At 35.8% G+C, this 18154-nt stretch overlaps 1 non-coding gene across 1 annotated transcript; it reads left to right on the forward strand.

Annotated features, from left to right (window-relative positions):
- On the forward strand, positions 1 to 73 carry trnak-cuu (transfer RNA lysine (anticodon CUU)). Its single transcript has one exon. It is a non-coding gene; the product is annotated as a tRNA-Lys (tRNA).
- Positions 74 to 18154: the final 18081 nt, after the last annotated feature.

The raw sequence follows: 18154 nt of genomic DNA on the forward strand, positions 1-18154 counted from the left end.
GCCCGGCTAGCTCAGTCGGTAGAGCATGAGACTCTTAATCTCAGGGTCGTGGGTTCGAGCCCCACGTTGGGCGTACGTTTTCTCTACCTCACAGAGGGTACAACAGCTAATTCTCACTAACACTGAACATTCTCGTTATTAGGTAATAATAATAAAAATGAATATAGATTTACTAAGTGACTAAATATTTTCAGACCTAACACGGGGTAGGACTTGTTGCATCCCTGCACTATATGTCTTGGTCTAGCAAATATATAAGATAGTAGCAATTTTATATCATCATTGTGAAAAGAAAACACACTATTATACACTTGTGCCCTAGAATGTGAAATTGAATTTATTTTGGCATAGTTAAATAACAAGAGTTCAGTACATGGACATGACATACAGTGAGTCTCAAAAACCATTGTTTTCTCCTTCTTACTTAAATCTCGTTTTTGAAAAACCCCCCTGAAAAATAGGCGAATCTCCACATAACACCGACTGTGACGCAACAGTCGGGATCATTAATATGTACGACTCCAAGAATTTGCATATGCCAGCCCATGTTCAATGCCAGGCGGAACTGCGCAGCCGAAGCATAGCAGTTGCTCAGTGTTTGGATGTACACATGAACACAAAAGTATTTATTAGTTCCTTCATCCGTGCCTCTGAAGAAACAATGGGTTCATTTTATTTTCTCTGGAAATTTCCAAACATTTCACCGACGACTGTTTTCCTCAACTTGGGCCAATACAGAGCTGGCCTCGGATCGAGCTACCAAGCAACACTTTCTGATGTGTAATTGTTCAAGTTCAGACAGGTAATCTTTCTCTCAAAATCGTTCAATACTGTTTATGCATCAGTAAGTCAAGCCAGTGACTAAAATATCAACTTCAACTCGTTTCTTTTAGTAGGATGAAAAAAAAACTTATTTAAATTGTGAATAAATTATATACAGAAAGCGATCAAAGAACAATCTTTCCACAGCGCGAGTTTATCTGGACACTTGCCAAACTCGTTATGAATTCAATGACGCACGTTACACTGCACAACGAACGAAGCTCTTACTGTATTTACACGATCGTGTTTGCATTGGTGAAAGCATAATTAGAGAGAGTGCAGAAACTGCGTTGCAGTGATAAGATCTTCATTCTCGCGATCAACACACTGTCCTCTGCTTGCTCAATGCTCTGTCATCACGGCAACATTGTATGTGATGGGAATAGATCTAAATACTTTAAAAACATCTCACGATTCGTTAATCTCGATAGCTGTAATAGTAAAAACGTATAATAGCTGTAGTAAAATTATTCGAGAGAGTTTCACATGTAACACATAGCTATTTCACATGCAAGCATGTCAGCCAATCACAGCAGAGGCCGGTTACACACAGCAGACACGCCCCTTCAAACAGAGCGTTCAAATCAGAGGCTAAAATCAGGCTAGTAAAAATGTCTTTTATTTATAAATTATGACTATTTTTGATCTAAAAAACATACTAACATTATAAGGGCAACCCAGGACAGTACACATTATAAAATGACACAAGACAAGATCTGTAATTGTACTAACCTTGCACAGCCAACAGAGGACAGTTCAGATAAACATGCAAATAGTCAGGCATTAGCTAAATATTTTCTTTGTAAGAAAAAAATGTTCAGGGTCTGTGTAAAAAGGTTCAGGTTCTTAATAATATTAGTACAGGTGAAACTCAAAAAATTAGAATATCGTCCAAAAGTTCATTTATTTCAGCAATTCAACTTAAAAGGTGAAACTAATAGGCCTATATATTATATAGACGCATGCAAAGTGAGATAGCCTATTTCAAGCCTTTATTTGTTATAATTTTGATGATTATGGCTTGCAGCTTATGAAAACCCCAAATTCAAAATTAGAATATTGTGAAAAGGTTTTCATAGCTGTAAGCCATAATCATCAAAATTATAACAAATAAAGGCTTGAAATATCTCACTTTGCATGTAATGAGTCTATATAATATATTAGTGTCACCTTTTAAGTTGAATTACTGAAATAAATGAACTTTTGCACAATATTCTAATTTTTCGAGTTTCACGTATCTTCATATTATTAATATATTTTTTTTATAAATTATTTATGAATATTGTTTTTTTAACCCTCTATCTGCCTGGTCTTATATCTTGTTGCCTCTATTTGGGCTTTACATTAAAACAAAACAGCATGTCTTTTATTTTATATTGACATGGCAGATTGTAGCAATAATTACAGTGTTCTAACAACAGAGGTTAGCTGAATACATTAATAAATAACAATTGACATTGAACACGTAGATGTAGACACGTAGAGTAGATGTAATGGAGACCAAGTTTCAGTGAAATATTTTCACAATCCTTTGATGTCTTTCTTTACGTCCTTCATTATTTGTGTATTCTGAGTGGCAGTTTCTCTCAGCAGATGATGAGATTATGATATGTGAAAGCATCTGAAATACACAATTGAGTTTAGAGTTACATTGTGTCTCTTCCATTTGATTATGTAAAAACAATTATGTTCATGAAGGCCAAAATTAGCCCTTTACCATGTTAAAAGGAAAAGGTGATATAAAGTCATGGTATAGCTTTAATGTTTTTTGTGACTTTGTATGTTTAGGCATAAAGTCATAATAAAAAAAAAATCAAACAATATGGATCATAAAATCCATATCTTTGTTTAGGCGGCTGTATATGAAAAAAAAATCACCAAACCCTAAAATAATTCTAACAAAAGGTTTCTCAGCTGTTTTTTGTAGTATTAGATGTCCTTAATAACATACTAAAAGTTTACCAAAGTTTGACCACTAGAAAGGTGTAATTTTCAAGATGCGCAGGAAGCCCTTAAACCATTCAGACCCTGCGTCCATTACAATGGACATCACATGTCAGCCTTTTTTTTCTTTTTTCTTTTTTTACTTCTGGAGCATTTCACCTGGGGCACGTTCAAGTTCAAAACGGTGCGCAACGTTTTGCTTCGGTTTCCGGGTTGAACGTCATGTTTCCTGGAAACGGCGTGCAACGGTGTGCAACGAGGTTTGAGCATAGACAGTATAAGAAATGGACAGAGCCATCTCATTGGAACTCAGTTGAGACAGTTGAAGCCCATTTTTAGCGATTTTTGAGCACTTCCGTTCCTGACGCGCAGACTCAAACCGACTCAAACTAAGCTTGATGACGTGAGCAACCAGTCTGACAGACGTTACTCTTCTAGTAGCTGTGCGTGAAAATTGCCAACGTTAATCTTGCAGAGACGGGGAACTTGAGCAAAGAGTCCTTTATCGTGAGTGAGCAGGAGTACGTATTCCGTTGCTTTTATGGACTCATTATCTATGGGCTTCTCCCTTGACGGGACGTCCCCCCGATTGCCTGCGAGCTTCTCCTGCTGTCTGTACGGTAATTTCTGTACAGCGCGACAGAGAGTCGAGTGGTTATGACGCAATCGTTAGCCTATTTTTACTAAATCTGTTTCTACGGGGCCATAATGTAACATAGAAGGTAATGGAGCCCTTTATACATTGTCTTGTTTCTTTAGAAATAAATAATGGACAAATGGAGTCTTTAAACGCCTCAGATGTAAAGTTATTCGCTGTCAAAGTGACGCCAAAATGAATGGTAGTCAATGGAAATGCTAACGCAAGTGAAGTTCTGCTACAAGATGGCGGTACCCGGCCGGCTTCAACTTCCGGTCGATGGATTACCCCCTTGGGGGTTTGAGATGCGTTTTCTCTTGTTTGGTGGGTGTGTCAGAACTGCAGTCCAATCAGCAGCAACATGTATATAAAGCAAGCGGTATCAAAGTGAACGCGCACAATGGGTTCAAGGAAAGTAATTTAGTGTGTTCGATGCAGCTCGGTTGTCGTAAGTTTTATTGTAAAAATATAGGATATCAACATAATGATATAGTTGTTTATATTTTTAGCTTCATTGCAAGTGTATGACATTTGGTATAGAAATTAACAATGGTAATTAAGTGCTTTTCCTAAAAATGAGAAAGAAAATACAGGGAATTAAAACAGTATGAACTACAAATAAAGTCAGTATGTGAGGCTGAATAGATGTGTTTTAGTCTGAATTAGGTAAGATGTGTGCTTCCATTTCAGTTTCCACAAATCCCTTCACTCGATTGGGATGTTCACTATGAAGGACTAAAAATGACATAAGGAAAAATAAATGAATAAAAGTATAAATAAATAAATAAATGCAGAAATATAGTAAAAAAATTTATACATTTTGGTTATATAAATGGCTATTTCTGTATTTTTACATGTATTTATTTATTTATGCATTTCTATATGTATTTCTACATTTATTTCTACATTTATGTATTTATATATTTATTTATGTATTTATTTCTACATTTATTTGTTTCTGTATTTCCACATTTCTACATTTATTTATTTCTGTATTTCCACATTTCTACATTTATTTATTTCTGTATTTCCACATTTCTACATTTATTTTTCCCTCCGCCTGTATGCTAATTGAGTGGGGGGTGCCAACATCAGTCTGAAGCAGGATTGGTTAGAGAGATGTGATCGAATCTACTACTACTGCCTTGATTTCACTGGTACAAGGAAGCCTACTCGCCTCGGTGCTTGGGTTAATAGAAGCTGTTAATAGAACATACAGGATGAGAGACTGAGGACAGAGATAATTAACCCTTTCTACATGTTTACCTTACACACAGGTGTACTGATAATTATAAAGTATTGTCTTTTTACTCGCGAAGGTTTTATTGCACATAAGGAGCGTAGCTGTCGGCAAATTGAGTAGTTTGGAGCTAACTTAACTTCCCCGTCTCCACAGCGACGAAGCGGCGTCTGCGTCTCTGCAGGGCGCTGTGTGCGCGACAGAATGGAGGGGAAGCTGCAGCCTGATAATAAACAGTCCCGAGCCCGTTTAAAACCGCGTTTCAGTGCCATCATTAGAAACAGTAGCAGTATCCGATAAGCTCGGACCTTATTGATTTTAGAGAAAGTTTGGGTCCTTTCAGAACCGGGTCTCGATCCCCATCCTTAATAAAAACTATACTGAGTAGCAGTAGAACACTGCGGTCACGCCATCTGTGCTTCAGAAAAGCGCGGTCACGCCATCTACGCTTAAAAATATATAACACGAGGTTGCGTGGTAGGCTCAAGGTGTATGCGGTTGCTGTCGGCTGACTTTTGAAAAAATATTCATAATAAAATAAATAAAATCAAATTGTTTTTAGCAAACTCCACCAGATTCTTGTTCTACATATCACAGACTACGACTGAAGTGATTTTCATGTTGATCTACTGTTTTATTATTTAATAATTAACTGCCAAAGTCCTATACTGTATACCTTGTTATACAGCAATATTTGATAAATTCATAAACATTTTAAATCAAATTGTTTTCTGCAAACTCCACCAGATTATTGTTCTACATATCAGTGTCTACCACTGTGGTGATTTTCATGTTGTTTTACTGTTTTATTCTTTAATAATTGTCTGCCAAACTCATGAATATTTACATTGCTATACAGCAATATTTAATAAATTAATAAAAAATCGAAATCAAATTGTTTTCTGCAAACTCCACCAGATTATTGTTCTGCATCTCACTGACTACCACTGTGGTGATTTTCATGTTGTTCTACTGTTTTATTATTTAATAATTAACTGCCAAAGTCCTATACTGTATACCTTGTTATACAGCAATATTTCATAAATTCATAAACATTTTAAATCAAATTGTTTTCTGCAAATTCCACCAGATTATTGTTCTTCATCTCACTGACTACAACTGTGGTGATTTTCATGTTGTTCTACTGTTTTATTATTTAATAATTAACTGCCAAAGTCCTATACTGTATACCTTGTTATACAGCAATATTTCATAAATTCATAAACATTTTAAATCAAATTGTTTTCTGCAAATTCCACCAGATTATTGTTCTACATCTCACTGACTACCACTGTGGTGATTTTCATGTTGTTCTACTGTTTTATTATTTAATAATTGTCTGTCAAAGTCCTATACTGCATACCTTGTTATAAAGCAATATTTAATAAATTCATAAAAAATTTAAATCAAATTGTTTTCTGCAAATTCCACCAGATTATTGTTCTACATCTCACTGACTACCACTGTGGTGATTTTCATGTTGATCTACTGTTTTATTATTTAATAATTGTCTGTCAAAGTCCTGTACTTTATACCTTGTTATAAAGCAATATTTAATAAATTCATAAAACATTTAAATCAAATTGTTTTCTGCAAATTCCACCAGAATATTGTTCTACATCTCACTGACTACCACTGAGGTGATTTTCATGTTGATCTACTGTTTTATTATTTAATAATTGTCTGTCAAAGTCCTGTACTTTATACCTTGTTATAAAGCAATATTTAATAAATTCATAAAACATTTAAATCAAATTGTTTTCTGCAAATTCCACCAGAATATTGTTCTACATCTCACAGACTACCACTGTGGTGATTTTCATGTTGATCTACTGTTTTATTATTTAATAATTGTCAAGGTACACAGTACAGGACTTTGACAGACAATTATTAAATAATAAAACAGTAGATCAACATGAAAATCACCACAGTGGTAGACAGTGAGATGAAGAAAAATATTCTGGTGGAATTTGCAGAAAACAATTTGATTTAAATGTTTTATGAATTTATTAAATATTGCTTTATAACAAGGTATACAGTACAGGACTTTGACAGACAATTATTAAATAATAAAACAGTAGATCAACATGAAAATCACCACAGTGGTAGACAGTGAGATGAAGAACAATATTCTGGTGGAATTTGCAGAAAACAATTTGATTTAAATGTTTTATGAATTTATTAAATATTGCTTTATAACAAGGTATACAGTACAGGACTTTGACAGACAATTATTAAATAATAAAACAGTAGATCAACATGAAAATCACCACAGTGGTAGTCAGTGAGATGTAGAACAATATTCTGGTGGAATTTGCAGAAAACAATTTGATTTAAATTTTGTATTTTGTATCTTGTATGTTCATATGTTCTGGTTCTGCTCAGAATCCTGGCAGCAGCGTTCTGTATGAGCTGCAACTGTCTTATGGTCTTTTTAGGAAGGCCAGTGAGGAGTCCATTACAATAATCCACCCTGCTGGTGATGAAAGCATGCACAAGTTTCTCTAAGTCTTGATTGGAAACAAAGCATCTAATTCTTGCAATATTTTTCAGATGATAGTATGCTGATTTAGTTATTGCTTTGACATGACTACTGAAACTAAGGTCTGACTCTAGAGACACACCAAGATTCCTGACTTGATTTTTAGTTGTTAGACCCCTAGCGTCAAGGTATGCGTTCACCTTGAGAACTTCATCTTTGTTTCCAAACGCAATGACTTCAGTTTTGTCTTTGTTTAACTGAAGAAAGTTTTGGCACATCCAACCGTTGACTTCATCAATGCATTGGCACAGGGAGTCAATGGGGCTGTAGTCGTTAGGCGATAGGGCTAAGTAGAGCTGTGTGTCGTCTGCATAGCTGTGGTAAGAGATTCGGTTCTTTCTCATTATTTGGCTCATTGGGAGCATGTACAGGTTGAATAGGAGTGGTGCAAGAATTGAGCCTTGAGGGACTCCGCAAGTCATGGATGTCCACTCAGACTTATGGTCTCCTATACTCACATAATAACCTCTCCCTTCTAAGTATGACCTGAACCATTTTAGGACTATCCCAGAAAGCCCCACCCAGTTTTCCAGCCTGTCAAGAAGTATGTCGTGATCGACAGTGTCAAATGCAGCACTGAGGTCGAGTAGTACCAGCACTGATAATTTGCCTGTATCAGTATTTAAGCGAATATCGTTTATTATCTTTATGAGCGCTGTCTCTGTGCTGTGATGCGATCGGAAACCAGATTGAAAATTGTCAAAGTATCCATTCGAGATTAAGAATTTGTTCAGCTGATTGAAGACAACTTTTTCAATGATCTTGCCTATGAAAGGAAGATTTGAGATCGGTCTATAGTTGCTCAAGATGGTCTTATCCAGATTGCTCTTTTTCAGGAGGGGCTTGACAACTGCAGTTTTCAGGGAGTTTGGAAAACTACCAGAGAGAAGTGAGGCATTTACCACTTCTAGGAGATCTGCTTCTAAGCTGTTTAACACACTTTTGAAAAAAGATGTGGGAAGTGCGTCAAGGGCGCAGGTTGATGTTTTAAGGTGCTGTACGGTTTCTTCCAAAATTGTGCCTTCAATTTCTTCGAAAACAGACAAAGTAACTACTTTCTCAGGTTGTGGTCTGATCTGTCTGACCCCAGCGCAACTCAAGGATGAGCTGATCACCTTTCTGATATTATTGATTTTCTCAGAGAAGAACTCACTGCACTTGCTGTCTGAGAGCATTTCACTGTGAATCTGGCTTGGGGGGTTTGTCAGTGTCTCTATAGTAGCAAAAAGTGTGCGTGTGTTGTTTAAGTTTCTGTTTATAATATTCGAGAAGAAGGTCTGTCTAGCTTTGCCTAGTTCAATATTAAAAGCATGGATGCTGTCTTTGTAGATGTTATAATGGACTACAAGTTTTGTCTTCCGCCACATGCGCTCTGCTCTTCTGCATTGTCTTTTCATATTTTGCACAGCTGTTGAGTTTCTCCAAGGTGCTTTTTGTCTACCGCTATTCTTCCTGACTTTCACAGGAGCAATATCATCAATTACACTTTTAACTTTTGAGTTAAAAGAATCAAGGAGAAAATCAACAGAGTCAGCAGATATGCTTGGTTTTAAAGATATGGCCTTCATAAATAGCACACTAGTGTTCTCATTTAAGCATCTCTTCTTGACAGACACAGATCTAGCTTCAATGGCAGGAGAGATCAATATATCAAAGAAAATACAGAAATGATCAGACAGTGCTACATCCTTAATAACAATCGATGAGATGTTTAAACCCTTACTGATAAGTAAATCTAGAGTGTGTCCATGATTGTGTGTGGGACCATGTACATGCTGAGTCAGATCAAACGTTTTTAAAACAGTTTTGATTTCTTTTGCCATATTGTTTTCTGCATTATCTATGTGAATGTTAAAATCTCCAGCAATGGCAAAACAGTCAAACTCTGAGGAAATTGTTGATAGCAGTTCTGTAAAGTCCTCAGCAAAGGCTGGAGAGTATTTTGGAGGCCTGTAAATAATGATAAGTAAAATACGTGGAGCACCTTTTAACACAATACCCAGATATTCGAAAGACGGGTAATTCCCAAATGATATTTGCTTACATTGATAGACATCTTTAATAAGAGCAGCTACTCCCCCGCCTCTCTTACCCGCTCTGCAGACACTCATAAAAGTAAAGTTAGGAGGGGATGATTCATTGAGGACTGTTCCACTGCAGCTGTCTTCTAACCAAGTTTCATTTAGAAACATGAAGTCCAGGTTGTATGTGGTTATTAAATCGTTGACTAGAAGTGATTTATTTTTAAGTGAGCGGATGTTTAAAAGTGCTAACTTAACAGTCTTACTTTTTGTCCCCACAGCAATCTTAGTTTGGTGCGTAATAGGCACCAGATTAGATGGGTTTGCTGTACGGCTTTTGAAGGCCTTAGATTTTCTATCATGTAATTGAACGGCAATAGAGAAAGATTCAGGCACACTGGGTTCCCGCTTGTTTTGTAAACATTTAAGAAAGTTACTGTTTTCATAGCGGGGACCCGACACATATCACTGAGAGCTGGTATCAGTTGTTTTTGGTTCACCTCGAGCCGCTGGAGGAGGGTGTGAGCCCTGGCGCTGTGGCAGAGGCCGAAGAGCTCTCACAGGAGGAGGAGGAGGAGGAGGAGGGGGAGGGCGAGCTGGGCCCGCAGGCTTTGGTGGTTGTGGGGCCTGCCGTTTTTTGGTTGACATCTGGGGACTTGCAGCAAAAGAGTGCGATAGTTTGGTTCCAGCATACACCAGTTTTTCCATTTTCTCTGAGAAGCACAGAAGTGGAGATGCTGGAGAGAGGGATAACGTGTCTGGGGAGAGGGGCTGTTGCTGTAATATGCTGTCCTGGTTTCCCTCGCTGTTTTCCAGAAAATTGTCCTTGGGAGCTGAATCTTGGAGCAGTTCTGATATGTCCCGGTCTGTCTGTGGAGAGCTCTGTGGGCGGGGCTCTGCTGAGATTGTGTCCGTGAGCAGAAGTTGTTGTGGCTGCATGGTGTTATCGTTGTCCTTGTGTGATATGTCAACCGCATGTCCATTCAGGTGCTGAAGTGAAGTCCTGTGGTCATTCATACTGTGTCCAGGTGTGTGTGTGCCATTCAGGTTGAGTGGATTGGCACACACTGCAGAAGGATGATTGAGAGAGAAGTAGATGTTGTCCTTTAGCACTCTTGAACCATGTTTGTTTGGGTGGAGCCCATCCTGTTGAAACAGTTGCCTCTGACTCCAGAAAAGATTGAAGTTGTCAATGAAGTTCACTCCTTTTATATTGCAGGTTTTCTGCAGCCATGTGTTGAGCCCAAGCAACCGTGAAAACCTGTTTGTTCCTCTTGCTGGGAGTGGTCCACTGATGAATGGCTGAACTTTCAGTCTTTTAAGTGTTTCAAAAAGTTCCTTGAAATCCTTCTTAAGGAGTTCTGACTGCTCTTTATGAATATCATTTTTCCCCACATGAATGATGAGTCGATTTGCAGTCTTATGTTTCATCAGAATGTTCTGAAGTTCCCTATTTACATCAGAAGTTGTTGCTTGTGGAAGGCAGCACGTAGTTGTATCCCTGCTAATAATGTTTCTGATTATGGAGTCACCCACTATCAGAGTCCTGGGCTCGGCTGCGCTCTGAGCTGAGTGCCGCTGTCTGCTCGACCTTGAGCGCCAGTTAGCAGTGTTGGTAACTGGCTGATTCAGTCTGTGTTCGATCACATTCATCACATTCAGGGATTCCTCATTCATTAATATTTCAAATCTGTTCTCAAGATGTATAGGCGGTGGTAGGAGACCAGTGTTTGCAATCCTTGTCAGAGCCGTATCTGGGGTAGAGGATGCTACTGCAGCAATATGTGATGCTCGTGACAATCTGATGTCTCGAGTGCCTTTGGGTCTCGCTCCCTGTTTGTGCCATCGATTTGTAAGTCGATCGGCTTGTTTCTCGACACTCAGTATGCCCTGTATTGGAGCACTAGATTCATGGGACTCACCGGCTGTATGCTGAGGGCGTCCATGACGAAGCTCTGTTGTGTGTTCCGTCTGGTTTGGTGGTCCCACAAATAACTTTGTTTTAAGAACTGCAATCCTTTGTGAAAGTCTCTGGCAGTTAGTGCAGCAAGTAGATTCCAGAAGAGGCATTTTCTCTTATCCTTTTGCAGTTGTGTTTTCCCTTCCCCGGAATGTAAGCTTTCAGTGGGAGGCTGGTCGGAGAAAAGAATTCTGCTTTTTTGTAGTAATCAAGCGTTTGAGCACTGTGCTGATTTGTTGAAGTTAAAATTAGGTGATAAAAGGAGATAAAATTTAAAAATATAGAAGCAATAGAGCGATTAAAAAAATAAAAAAGCCATAGAGCAAAGCGCGGAGCAGTAAGCAAGAGCGTCCGAACAGTAGCTGAACAGGAAATGGAGGCACACAATTATTAAAGAATAAAACAGTAAAACAACATGAAAATCACCACAGTGGTAGTCAGTGAGATGTAGAACAATAATCTGGTGGAGTTTGCAGAAAACAATTTGATTAGCATTTTTTATGAATTTATTAAATGTTGCTGTATAACAAGGTATACAGTATAGGACTTTGGCAGTTAATTAATAAATAATAAAACAGTAGATCAACATGAAAATCACCACAGTGGTATTCAGTGAGATGTAGAACAATAATCTGGTGGAGTTTGCAGAAAACAATTTGATTTGCATTTTTTATGAATTTATTAAATATTGCTGTATAACAAGGTATACAGTATAGGATTTTGGCAGGTAATTATTGAATAATAAAACAGTAAAACAACATGAAAATCACCTCAGTGGTAGTCAGTGAGATGTAGAACAATAATCTGGTGGAGTTTGCAGAAAACAATTTGATTTGCATTTTTATTAATTTATTAAATATTGCTGTATAGCAATGTAAATATTCATGAGTTTGGCAGACAATTATTAAAGAATAAAACAGTAAAGCAATATGAAAATCACCACAGTGGTAGACAGTGAGATGTAGAACAATAATCTGGTGGAGTTTGCAGAAAACAATTTGATTAGCATTTTTTAATGAATTTATTAAATATTGCTTTATAACAAGGTATACAGTACAGGACTTTGACAGACAATTATTAAAGAATAAAACAGTAGATCAACATGAACATCACCACAGTGGTAGTCAGTGAGATGAAGAACAAGATTCTGGTGGAATTTGCAGAAAACAATTTGATTTAAAATGTTTATGAATTTATTAAATATTGCTTTATAAAAAGGTATACAGTCTAGGATTTTGCCAGTTAATTATTAAATAATAAAACAGTAGATCAACATGAAAATCACCACAGTTGTAGTCAGTGAGATGAAGAACAATATTCTGGTGGAATTTGCAGAAAACAATTTGATTTTAATTTTTTATGAATTTATCAAATATGCCTATATAGCCAGGTATACAGTATAGGACTTTGGCAGTTAATTATTAAATAATAAAACAGTAGATCAACATGAAAATCACCACAGTGGTAGTCAGTGAGATGTAGAACAATAATCTGGTGGAATTTGCAGAAAACAATTTGATTTTATTTATTTTATTATGAATATTTTTTTAAAAGTCTGCCGACACCAAGCGCATACACCTTGAGCCTACCACGCAACCTCGTGTAGACGCGCAATATATTTTTAAGCGTAGATGGCGTGACCGCGCTTTTCTGAAGCACAGATGGCGTGACCGCAGTCAAAAACACGATGGTCTAGGCTACACATCATTGACAGTGTATGGTTTAATTTTTCTAACATTATATTCAATGCACAAATTCTTCAGTGTGGGTGCATTAAAGTCTGAAATTAAGCAAAATGTTCTTGGATCCGCTGATGGATGTCACCAATGTCAATCAGTAGAACTGTTTAAAGCCTGCAGTCCATGAGATTGGACGTTTTTCATCCAATCAAATGGCAGTAAAGCTCTGCATGTAGTAATTATTTTAAAAAAAAACACTACATTGAAGAGAAGCATGGCAGCACTTCACTCCAAACACAGAAGCAAGCAACAATTTCTATGGTTTTTTCTATTTTTTTATTTTATATTTTTGCCAGTATTTCATAGTTTCTATGTAAAATAGAAAGATTGAACTTATTAATTAAAGTTAAAAATCGATTGTAGAATTGCAAGTTTTAAATCAGGATTTTTTCAAATGTGTCTGTCCATTAGAATGGACCGTGGGTTCGAAAGCCTGTTACTGAAATCACATTTTCAGTAATGCTGATTGAAATTTCTTATATAAAAAAAAATCTATATCACAGTACCGATACATTTTTAAAACTTTTTCATATGCAGAATATACAGTTCTTGAAGTGCTTGAACATATAGCTGATGGAAATATCTCAGATGTTGACTTTATGTGGAGGGATGAGAAAGATGGAGATGTAAGAAAAATATCTGTATTTTAAACTTGATAAAGTAAAATAACCGGCCAAACGAACACACGGATTTGACATAAATCTAAAGCGCAACTTGAATATTTTTTTACGCAAACGCATCGCTTCGCTTCAGAAGGCCTTTATTAACCCCCCAGAGTAGTGTGGAGCACTTTTATCATGGATAGATGCACTTTTATGATGGATAGATGCACTTTTATGGACTTTCAAAACAGAAACAACCATTCACTGCCATTATAAAGCTTGGAAGAGCCAGGACATTTTTTAAATAACTCTGATTGTATTCGAAAGAAGAAAGTCATATACACCTAGGATGGCTTGAGGGTGAGTAAATCATGGGCTAATTTAAATTTTTGGGTGAACTATCCCTTTAAAAGTATTGTTCACCCAAAAATTATATTTGTCACCACTTACTCACCCTCATGTTGTTCCAAACCTGTATGAGTTTCTTTATTCTGCTGAACACAAAATAAGATATTTTAAAGAATGTTGGTAACAAGACAGTTGACAGTATCAGTGACTTCCATAGTATTTTTTTCCTACTATATATTTTCCTAACTACATATTATATTATTATAATATAATATTATTATTATTAATTATTTTGAAAATTACAATAATATTTAGCAGTAATGTATCAATATAGATATTACAGTACAATACCGTATAATTAATTACAGCAGAACCAGACCAAATTACGAAATACAGTAAAAATACAGTAAAGTATTATTTTGTAGTTTACAGTACTAATCTTGTGCACTGTAAAGTGAATTACACTACAGTTACCTACTGGAAATCGAAATACAGTAACTTGCTGGCAACCGTGCTGCCAGTAATGTACTGTAAAAATACAAGAACTACGTTAACAGAGAAATTGTTTCAAAGATGCACACAGGAAATGACTCTAACGTGAATGCATTGATCTATTCCTAGGTTTATTTTGTTATGAATAAACAAATGTGCGATCTATGAAGCAAAAACCTTACAATTAAAGTTGAAGTGTTATAATGTTCAAGTTTTTGATCTAAAAAAAGAAAGATGCACACAGAAAATGACTCTAATATGACCATATTGATTGATTTGAATATATTTAGTTTGTTACAAACAATGTGCAATCTGTAAAACAAAAACCTCAAAATTAAAGTTGAAATGGTATACTGCTGAAATTTTTTTGACCTTGAGAAAAAGCTAAAAGTATAGACCAACAATTTTATGTTTATTAATTTATTTCATGTTGGTACATTTTTGGGAAGTACACCTGTTTTGACCTGACGTCCAATGAAATGGACAAAAAAAATTACAATTAAAGCCAACAATTTTTTTTTTTTTTTCATCTGATCTCTTTATAGAAGCCTCATGAGCTGGGAAAATGTACTTTTATATTTTTCAGAAACTTGAAACATAATTCAGGTCTGAAGGGGTTAAAATATCCTAACTCCTTCACTAAAAGTTTACCAAAGTTTGACCACTAGAAAGGTGTCATTTCCAAGATGCGCAGGAAGCCCTTAAAAATCATTATTTGACCTAGCCAAGTAATCTTGGTGTCTAACCCTATGTTTTCTGGGTCTATGAATCTATTGGACTTGTCTAATTGCACTGACATGAAATGGAATACATGATTTTGTGAGATTACTGTAAGGTTTTATCTTTGTTTGGGGTGAACCAGAGATGTAAATGATTTAGCCATGTCATGTAACTCCTACTCAGTACGTGTTTTTGAGATTTAATGTAAAGGTTGTTGCACCCAAAAGTAACTTAAATTGGAGTTGTATAACTTTGATCATAAACAGTGAGGCAGTCAATGTGTTCTCAAGCAAGAAATCTAACAAAACTGTCCTGGATTCCGTCCCACCAACTGAGCATTATGTCCTTGACGGTGACTCCCTGGTTCACCACTTGGCATGGAAAAAAGGTGACAGTTACGGTGCCATTGCACAGTCATATGGAGACTTTACCATACGCCATTATGGTAAAGCAACAGTCGTTTTTGATGGTTATAGCGAAGGTCCTTAAGCAATGCCAGTGTTGTTTGGCGGAAAGAGTACCGATTCACTTGCCTCTTTGCGCTACAACTTTTTTACCAAGAAAATCGTTACCGCCAAATCATTTGTTACCCCAGAACGTCTGCCTCCAACTGAGTCCTCAACCAAATACCACTGCCAAAGAGTTTACCTCCAGATCATGGTGTGGATTGGAAAGGAAGGTGACATGAACACAGTGGATTGGGGATGGAAACTGGTGGACAACCAGTTCCTGCCAGTTATAACCAGTAAGACTGCTGCCCCAGAAAGCCTCCTGCAGATGAGCCACTGTAATTGCACAACTGCCTGCCGAAACACAACGGTGCAGTTGCAGGGCATACCATGTATGCCTGATTGTGGACCATGTATGGCAAGCCGTTTTAACTTTTATTCATTTCCAGGATATGAATTCTTGATATCAACAATTACATTTTTGATATCAACAATTACATTTTTTGATATCAACAATTAAATTTTTTGATATCAACAATTACATTTTTTATATCAACAATTGAATTAGTGATATCAAAAATGTAATTCTTGATATCAACAATTGTATTTTCACTAGTGAAATGTCACCATAGACTGCCATTCAAAATCAATTGTTGATATCAAGAATTGATTTCCTACTAGTAGAAATATAATTTTTGATATCAATAATTACATTGTTACTAGTAAAAATGCGCATTCCTGATATCAATAATTAAATTATCACTAGTCTAAATGTCTATTCTTGATATCAACAACTGAATTGCTACGAGTAAAAATTTTCATTTTTGATATCTGAAAATGTATTTCTGATATCAATATTATTTCAGATATCTAAAATGGCTTTCTTACTAGTAACAATCACATTCATGATATCAGAAATTAACATTGTCACTAGTGAAAATTGAATTATTGATATCAAAAATTAACATTGTTACTAGTAGCAATTCAATTGTTGATATCAAGAATAGACATTTCAACTAGTGACAATTTAATTCTTGATATCAAAAATAAAGGTTTTTACTAGTAAGAATTGTATTTCTGATATGTGAAATTGGAATTTCAACTAGTAAGAAATCAATTCTTGATATCAAGAATTGATTTTGAATGGCAGCCTATGGTGACATTTCACTAGTGAAAATACAATTACAGATATCAAGAATTATAGTTTTTACTAGTTGCAATTCAATTGTTGATATCAAGAATTATCATTTTAACTAGTGAAAATGTAAATGTTGATGTCAAGAATTAGCATTGTTACTAGTGAAAATGTAATTCCTGATATCAAAAATTGCCATTGTTACTAGTAGAAATATTATTCCTGATATCAATAATTATAATTTTAACTAGTGAAAATGTAATTGTTGATATCAAGTATTCATATCCTGGAAATGAATAAAAGTTAAAACGGCTTGCCATAGACCATGTCAAATTGGGAATTGTGAGAATCACTATAATCAACCTCTTTGGGAGGAAGAGTGTGACGACTAATGGTAAATCTAGTGAAGGTCACATTGCAAAAAAGTAAACCAGAATAAGAGGAAATAACTGAAGAAAATAGAAAAAGATATGTATAAATAAGAAAAGTATTAAAAAATATATTTTAAAAAAAGGCAAAAAATAAAAAGGGGTTAGCGGTACTGAGCCTTCACGTGGCAGCCCTGTTTTGACTAATTTTACAGTACCACACAGTTCTAATGAATTTATTATTTATTGGAATCAAAAGAATGGTTGAACCGAAACCACCAACACTAGGCAAAACGATATGAGAAAGGAGAAATATGCAATTACTTAAGGGAAATTGTACTTATTTTCGCATAAATATGCTTGTAACCAATAGCTTTAATATATAATTGTAGTTGTAATCACTTATCATGCAAATATGCCAATTAGAATATTACAAGGCCAAAACATGTATCAGGCACCAGTATTCCTGGTCTAGGAGGAATACAAAGGAGTAATGGTCATTTTAAGGACCTGACTGCCGCCATGTTGAAAATGGGGCCTTTCTTGGAGTCAACCTTTGGTAAACTTTTAGTATGTTTTTAAGTACATATGATACTACTGAGAAACCTTTTGTTAGAATTGTCAAGCCATATTTGCAGCTGACTAGAAGAGATGAGTATCATTAACTGAACAGAGCTTCTCACACTTACATGGTCTGTTAAACTAAAAAGAGAAAAAGACATGATTGTTAGGAAATGATTGTTACAATTTTTAAAGTAATAATTTATTGACATTTTGAGAAAGAAATAATTTACCTGTTGAGAGTATGTTGACAGTCTATCTATAGTAACTGTGGTTGTATAGCTGAGCTCCAGAAAATCAGTAATGAGGGGGCTTTGACAGTTACAGATTTGAAAAACCAAAAGGCGGGAATAAAAACCCTAAACTCTAACACAAAGAACAATTTCAGCATATAGAGGGTTCTTCAGGACAATACGGTACTAAATAGAACTGTTACTACGTGTAATGAACCATCTTTTTTTAGAGTGTAGGTTTGGGTTTTGCTCTGCGCTATAAATATAGCTTCGCCCCCTACTTAATTTTAAAACTAAAATTAAGACAAAGATAAACAATCCAATGACATGGAAAAGTAGGC

Source organism: Rhinichthys klamathensis, unplaced genomic scaffold (assembly GCF_029890125.1).
Source record: "Rhinichthys klamathensis goyatoka isolate OS25496 unplaced genomic scaffold, OSU_Roscu_1.1 h1tg000422l_1, whole genome shotgun sequence".
Taxonomy (NCBI): Eukaryota; Metazoa; Chordata; class Actinopteri; order Cypriniformes; family Leuciscidae; genus Rhinichthys; species Rhinichthys klamathensis.